Genomic DNA, 7,999 nt, shown 5'->3' with positions numbered 1-7,999 from the left:
TCATTTAAAAAAAAATCATCTATTATTTTTCACTTTATGTTTCTGTGTGGGAGCAAACTGTTGAAATCCATACTTAATGTATACTAAGCTGATCTTCTGTATATTAAGATAATCGAAAATGAATCTTGATGTGAATGGAAGGGGAGAGGGAGTGGGAAAGGGGAGGGTTGTGGGTGGGAGGGACGGTATGGGGGGGAAGCCATTGTAATCCATAAGTCGTACTTTGGAAAATTATATGCATTAAATAAAAGTTTAAAAAAAATTTAGGACATCAAATTCAATAAATAAACTAAATAAATGTCTAAACAAATGGGATATATTCCAGGAATGCAGGGCTTGTTTAACAATAACACAACAATAAATTTTATTATGGTATTAATAATATGAAAGAGAAAAACTGCAGGGTTACTATTGTTTCGCTCCTCTGGGGGATGCCAGATACTCTGGTCCAGGACTCTCTCTCAGTATAGAAATAATGGGCTGAGTCCAAGATGTGCAAAGCAAAAGTGGATTTATTGTGTAGAAAGGAGTACAGACTCCTGAGAGAGAGGAGGGGCTCAAAGCTGGGAGTTCATTATCAGAAGAGTGAGCCTGTTTTTGAGCTTTCAATTTTATACTTTACCACTCTCCATGGGATGTGTTTTGTTTTGTTTTGTTTTGTTTTGTTTTGTTTTTGTGGGAGACATGCAGAGGTTCCTGCTTTAGGACTGCACCCCCTACTTGGGTCTACAGTCACAGATGTACACTTGACTGTACACTTGACCCTTAGCCTGCATTCCAAAGGGCAAAACATCTTTGGCCCACATTGTGACATATGGTTGCTAGGCAGGGGGTCTTTGTTTAAGGTTCTGAACACATGAGCTTTTTGTGAAAAAATTTTCTGTGGCTAAGGTAGGTGAGACTTGGCTCATGTGGGCTGTCAGCATTAAATACCTCATCCTGTTTCATGGCATGAACATGCAGGTGAGTGTCTGTGAGATGGGATAACTTCAGTCAGAGTAAAGGTAGGTCTCAAGATGGAATCTGAGTTCCTGTCACTGTTTTCCGCCCTTACCAAGACCTGAGGCAGCTTTCATAGTCTATCCATGGCTGTGTAGGGGTGTCCAGTCCCTATAACGCCTCAGTGGATAGAGGCATTTGACAAAGTTAACAATCTTTCCTGACTTCACAAATCTCAGGAAACTAAAAATACAAGAGGACTTCATCAGCATAAGAAAGAGCATGGATAACAAACTCCAGAAAACATAATTAATGACAGAAATTAAAATACTTTACCTTTAATATCAGAAACAAGATAGTAATTTGTTTTCACTACTGTTATTCAACATTGTAGTTAAGATTCTAGTCAGTATGCTGAGGCAATAAAAATAAATAAAAGCAGTCAAGTTGAAAGGAAGTATTGAGGATCTCTACTTACAACAATGACCACATAATAGGGGTGTGAATTCTCCATCTTCAAACTCATTTGTAGGCCAGCTTCAGGCTTTAGTAACAAAGTTTTATTGAAACACAGATATGCTCATCAATTTACTTATCTATGGATGCTTTAATACTAAAGTGATAAAAAGTTGTCACAATAATTGTATTGTTACAAATCAGAAATATTTACTATCATTAGTAAGACAATAATTTGAGAAAGGAAACAACTGGGCCAGCACCGCAGCTCACTAGGCTAATCCTCCACCTAGCGGCACCAGCACACCGGGATCTAGTCCCAGTCAGGGCGCCGGATGCTGTCCCGGTTGCCCCCTCTTCCAGGCCAGCTCTCTGCTGTGGCTAGGGAGTGCAGTGGAGGATGGCCCAAGTGCTTGGGCCCTGCACCCCATGGGAGACCAGGAGAAGCACCTGGCTCCTGCCATTGGATCAGCGTGGTGCACCGGCTGCAGCACGCTGGCCGCGGCAGCCATTGGAGGGTGAACCAATGGCAAAAGGAAGACCTTTCTCTCTGTCTCTCTCTCTCATTGTCCACTCTGCCTGTAAAAAAAAAAAAAAAAAAAAAAAAGGAAACAACTGACAACCTTTGGGCTACACAAAAATTCTGATGCATAAGCCAAAATTGTAATGAGCAAAAAGTGAGTTTAGTAAAACTAGAAGATACAAAATCAATACAGAAAAGTAAAATAAATTTCTATATACCAGCAATAAAAAATCAAAATTTTAGAATCACCACTATTTCATTTAAAATATAAAATATACATCTGATGAAATATTGACAGACCTACAAAAACAACTTAATATTCATATGAAATTAAATATTTCTAAGTGGAGAGAGACATTTTACTCAAAAAAAAAATCTCAGGATTTATCTTAACATTATAGACTCAACACAATCTCAATCCCCTTCCCAGCAAGCAATCTGATTATTTTTAAAAGTAACATGTTGATATCAACTCTTAGGAGAATAACTCTGAAAAAAATAATAAAATCAGAGAAATGACTACAAGAATTATAAATTTATACTAAAGTGTGATGATGTCATACAGAAGGTCAGAAGAATGGACACAAAAGAAGATCTATAAAAGTTCGAAACACAAACGGTGAACAGGTTTTCTACAGAGTCACAATTGCAATGCAGGGGAGAAAGTATAGTCTTTTCAATATGGTGCTGGCGCAATATGATAATTTCCAAAAGAAATTTCCACTAACAAAAATGTAAAAAATTCACGACATATCTAACTGCAGTATGAAAACTATAATTCTTGAAGGAAAAAAATCATAGAATAAAACTTTTGTGACTTTAAATTAGGCTTGGCCGGTGCCGCGGCTCAATAGGCTAATCTTCTGCCTTGCAGCGCCGGCACACCGGGTTCTAGTCCCGGTTGGGGTGCCAGATTCTGTCCCGGTTGCCCCTCTTCCAGGCCAGCTCTCTGCTGTAGCCCAGGAGTGCAGTGGAGGATGACCCAAGTGCTTGGGCCTTGCACCCCATGGGAGACCAGGAGAAGCACCTGACTCCTGGCTTCGGATCAGCGTGATGCGCTGGCCACAGCGCGCCAGCTGCAGCAGCCATTGGAGGGTAAACCAATGGCAAAAGGAAGACCTTTCTCTCTGTCTCTCTCACTGTCCACTCTCTCTGCCAAAAATAAAATAAAATTAGGCAAAGATTTCCTAGATATGTCAAAAAATAAAATGTATAATTGCATAAAGGGATAAATTATATTAATCAATATTTAAATGTTCTCTTCAGAGATAAAGTTTGGGCAATGGCGATTCAGGAGGCCTTGTTCTGGGCTGACCGGAGGCTACGGTCCTCCCCACAATTGACTGAATCTGAATGGCTGGCTCTAGGGCCCCAAGATGTGGATGGGGTCCAAGATGCCCACCAGCACCATTCAGGTGAGCTTCGTGTGCTAGCGCTGCAGCCAGCCCCTTAAGCTGGACACGAGCTTCAAGATCCTGGACCAGGTTGCCATCCAGGAACTCACAGCTCCATTACTTGCCACAGCCCAGGTCAAACCAGGAGATACCCAAGAGGAAGAAGCTAACTTAGGAGAGGAAGCATTTATTGAAACTCACCAGGATGGTGTCTAGCAGATTCATCCCCCCAGCCATTATGATGGCTACAGAAAGTGCCAAGAGCTTCACTCTGATGGGAAGGCAACCGATGGCGGCACCAAGGAGAACCTCAGCCCAAGACTGGAGGTCACTGGGGACCTTTTTGACATCATTTCAGGCCAGACAGGTGTGGATCACTCACTTTGTGTGGAATGCACAGATTCTCAGACCAGCTGGACACTCAGCTTCATGTCACTGACAGTGAGTGTCAGAACTAATGTTGTTTGGAGATCTTAGAGCAGATGAATGAGGATGACAGGGAACAGTTGCAGAAGGGGATAAGGGAGCTAGCCTTGGAGGAGGAAAGGCTAATCCAGGAACTGGAAGATGTGGAACAAACCACAAAATAGTGGCAGAAAATCTGGAGAAGGTCTAGGCTGAGGCTGAGAGACTGGATCAGGAGGAAGTTGAGTATCAGACAAAATACAATGAATGTAAATAATAACAGGGGGCAGTGCTGTGGCACAGAAGGTTAATGCTCTGGTCTGAAGCACAGGAATCCCATATGGGCACTGGGTTGAGACCTGGCTGCTCTACTTCTAATCTAGCTCTCTTCTAGGGCCTGGGAGGGCAGTAGAAGATGGCCCAAGTCCTTGGGCCCCTGCACCCACATGGGAGACCTGGAAGAAGTTCCTGGCTCCTGGCTTTGGATTGGCTCAGCTCTGGGTGTTGCAGCCAATTGGGGAGTAAACCAATGGATGGAAGACCTCTCTCTCTCTCTCTCTCTCTCTCTCTCTCTCCCTCTCCTTCTCTTTCTATGTAACTCTGACTTTCAAATAAATAAATATTTTAAAAAATGACAGCAGCTGGAGCTGGATAAAGAGCTGAAAAGTGTATAAAACCAGATGTCTTATGCCCAGATGCAGCTGGACAAGCTGAAGACCAATGTCTTCAACACGACCTTCCATATCTGGCACACTAGACTCTTCGGCACAATCCATAACTGCAAGCTGTGCTGCCTGTCCAGTGTTCCTGTGGAATGGAATGAGATTAATGCTGCTTTGGGCCAGATGGTATTGCTGCTTCATGCCCTGGACAATAAGATGGGTCTGAAATTTCAGAGGTATTGACTGGTACCCTATGGAAATTATTCATATCTGGATTCTCTGACAGACAAATCTAAGGAGCTGCCATTATACTGTTCTGGGGGGTTGTGGTTTTTCTGTGACAAAAAGTTTAACCATGCAATGGTGGCTTTCCTGAACTGCATGCAGGAGTTTAAAGAAGAGGTTGAAAAGGGCGAGACATATTTTTGTCTTCCGTACAGGAAGAATGTGGAGAAAGGCAAGACTGAAGACACAAGAGGCAGTGGTGGCTCCTATTCTATCAAAACCCAGTTCAATTCTGAGGAACAGTGGACAAAAGCTCTCAAGTTCATGCTGATGAATCTCAACTGGGGTCTTGCTTTGGGTATCCTTAAAATTTTATAGCAAATGACTTTTTCCTTAGGGATGCTGTCTCAAATTTGCTTCAAATTTTTTTTGCAGAAAGTTTAAATTTGGGTAATATTAAACAGCATATGTCTACAATACCAACAAAGACAAAAAGCCACAAAAGCCACTTTATTTTAAAGTATCATGACAGTCTCCAGAGCTACCACATGCCATGGACAGCCACTGACCCTTGCCAAAGTTTTAACTCTTATCCCTTGCCTGCCTTTTCCTCTTTCCCCTGAAAACAACTTAGTTGAACTGAGATCGACATGTTCTCACTGGACTTCAGCTCTCTCCACTTCCTGCACTTAAAATATGAAATAGAAACTTTTGTCTGCACTGAGAGAGATGTTTGAGGTACAGTTGGAATATATGAAGAACTCTTAGAGTGCAACACAAAAGGTACCTATAGCACAACCCCTAGTTCTGAAATAGTAAAGCATTTTAGAAATAGCTCATCACAGAAGATGGAAGAGAGGACTGTTGGGGCACAATGGGATGAATCACCTCCTATAATACTGGCATTCCATATGAACACCAATTTGAGTTCTGGCCACTCTTCTTCCAAACCAGCTCTGTTGGAGTACCTGGGAAAGCAACAGTGGATTCCCCACGTGCTTTGGCCCCTGGCACATATGTGGGAAACTACGTGGAGTTGCTGTCTCCAGACTTTGGCCTGGCCCAGCCCAGGCCTTGGGGCCATTTGGAGAGTGGACCAATGCATGGAAGACACTCTCTCTCCCTCTTTCTTTAAAATAAAACAAGGATTTAGAAAATAGAGAAAGGAAAGGATGATGTGAAGGAAGCAGAGATTGATGGAGATTCTATTTAATGCTTCATACCCAAAATGGCCACGAAATCTGGATCTAGGCCAGGACAAAATCAGGAGTCTGGAAAATCATCATGGTCTCCTACATGGGAGGCAGGTTCCTAAGTACTTGGGATATCTTCTGTGTACTTCCTAGGCACATGGACATGAAGCTGAATCAGAATCATTCTGATGAAAGATGCCAGTGTCACAAGTATTGGCTTGACATACTGCATTACAACAGCGGCCCCAAAATCTGCATATCTTAGAGGAAGGCCACTGAAAATCCTCCAAGGCTGTTTCACATGACTGGGACATGCATCATTGCCATCTGTAGGATTTTTGTGCTTTTTTCCAGTAACATAAATAACCCTGTTTCAAAAATATAATTAAATATTTACTATATGTTTAAGTTTACAGAAGTAGAAATTTTCTATTTTCATGTGAGTAAAACCACAAGTTCTTCCAAAAGAACTGATTTCTTTTCATAACTATCTTATTTCCCAGCTAATATTTTTAATCATTTTCTCAAAGTAAATATCTTCACACAAATGAGGTTATCTAGTATTGCACTTTATAACTGATGGTATTTTTTTAATTTCGTAATGTAAAACCTGTGCTGTAATCATGTATATTTTTCAGCATAGTAATACTTTTTTGTTTTTTAACTTTTATTTAATGAATATACATTTCCAAAGTACAGCTTATGGATTACAATGGCTTTCCCCCCACCCATAACTTCCCTCCCACCCACAACCCTCCCCTCTCCTGTTCCCTCTCCCCTTCCATTCACATCAAGATTCATTTTCAATTATCTTTATATATAGAAGATTAATTTAGCATATATTAAGTAAAGCTCTCAACAGTTCAGCATAGTAATACTTTTAAATATTTTTTAAACCTTAAATGATATAAAATAATTTTCCAGGTAAACATTAAATATACAAAATTCAAAGAATATTTAAAACTATTACATTTTATTCATTATCTGTGCCTTTAAAATTGATTTCTCCTATTCATAAAGCACATAGGCAATTTAATATATAGTAATATTCTATAAGTGAGATTAAATTTAAGAGCAACATGTAGGAACAGGAAAATACACTACTAATAATAAATAATTAACTTTACATCAAACTTTCTATCAAAGCAAAAGCAAAAAGACAGTGTTACCTTCATTATATGTAGGAATAAATAAACCAGGCTTGATTGTCATTGCTATTTTCAAGATTGTGTGTCATTAAAATCTATTTTGGAAGGTGTTACTCTGAGAGAAACCTTTGTATTGATGATAATAGACTTTTCAGGACATAATACAGAATTAAAAGTGTTGTGTTAAGTATTGTTCATGTGTTAAACCGTTGTTAATCCTCACAGTTCTGTGAGTAGGTAACATATTAGACATCCTGTACAGGAATTAACTAGGTACAAGAAAGCCAAGAGATTTGCCTAAACTCATACAGCCCACATGCAGCAGACTCCAAATTAAAATCCTGGAATTCTAGCCAGAAGACAGGTTTTTTTATTTTTAATTTTTATTTTTTTAACTTTTTTAATAAATATAAATTTCCAAAGTACAACTTTTGAATTATAGTGGCTTTCCCCCCCCATAAACTCCCTCCCACCCACAACCATCCCATCTCCCATTCCTTCTCTCATTCCATTCACATCAAGATTCTTTTTCAATTATATTTATATTCAGAAGATCAATTTAGTGTGTATTAAGTAAAGACTTCAACATTTTGCACCCACACAGAAACATAAAATATAGAGCACTGTTTGAGTACCAGTTACACTGTTAATTCACACAGTACAACACATTAAGGACAGAGATCCTACATAGGGAGTAAGTTCACAGTGACTACTCTTGTTGACTTAACAATTGACACTCTTATCAGTAATCACCCGAGGCTCTTTGTTGTGAGCTGCCAAGGCTATGGAAGCCTCTTGAGTTCACCAACTCCGATCTTATTTAGACATGGTCATAGTCAAAGTGGAAGTTCTCTCCTCCCTTCAGAGGAAAGTACCTCCTTCTTTGATGGCCCCTTCTTTCCACTGGGATCTCACTGACAGAGATCTTTCATTTAGGTCTTTTTTTTTTTTTTTGCCACCGTGTCCAGAAGACAGGTTTTAACACATACTGAAAGTAGATTTTACTTTTAGAGTTTTAAATAAGAAAAACTATATAGGGACAGGTATGAGAAAG

General features: G+C 40.0%; 1 pseudogene; it reads left to right on the top strand.

Moving 5' to 3' along the window:
* The first annotated feature begins 3,535 nt into the window (after positions 1 to 3,535).
* LOC100339945 (beclin-1-like) lies at positions 3,536 to 5,571 on the top strand (annotated as a pseudogene).
* Positions 5,572 to 7,999: the final 2,428 nt, after the last annotated feature.

Source organism: Oryctolagus cuniculus, chromosome 12 (genome assembly GCF_964237555.1).
Source record: "Oryctolagus cuniculus chromosome 12, mOryCun1.1, whole genome shotgun sequence".
Taxonomy (NCBI): Eukaryota; Metazoa; Chordata; class Mammalia; order Lagomorpha; family Leporidae; genus Oryctolagus; species Oryctolagus cuniculus.
This window is presented reverse-complemented; position numbering and strand designations above follow the sequence as displayed.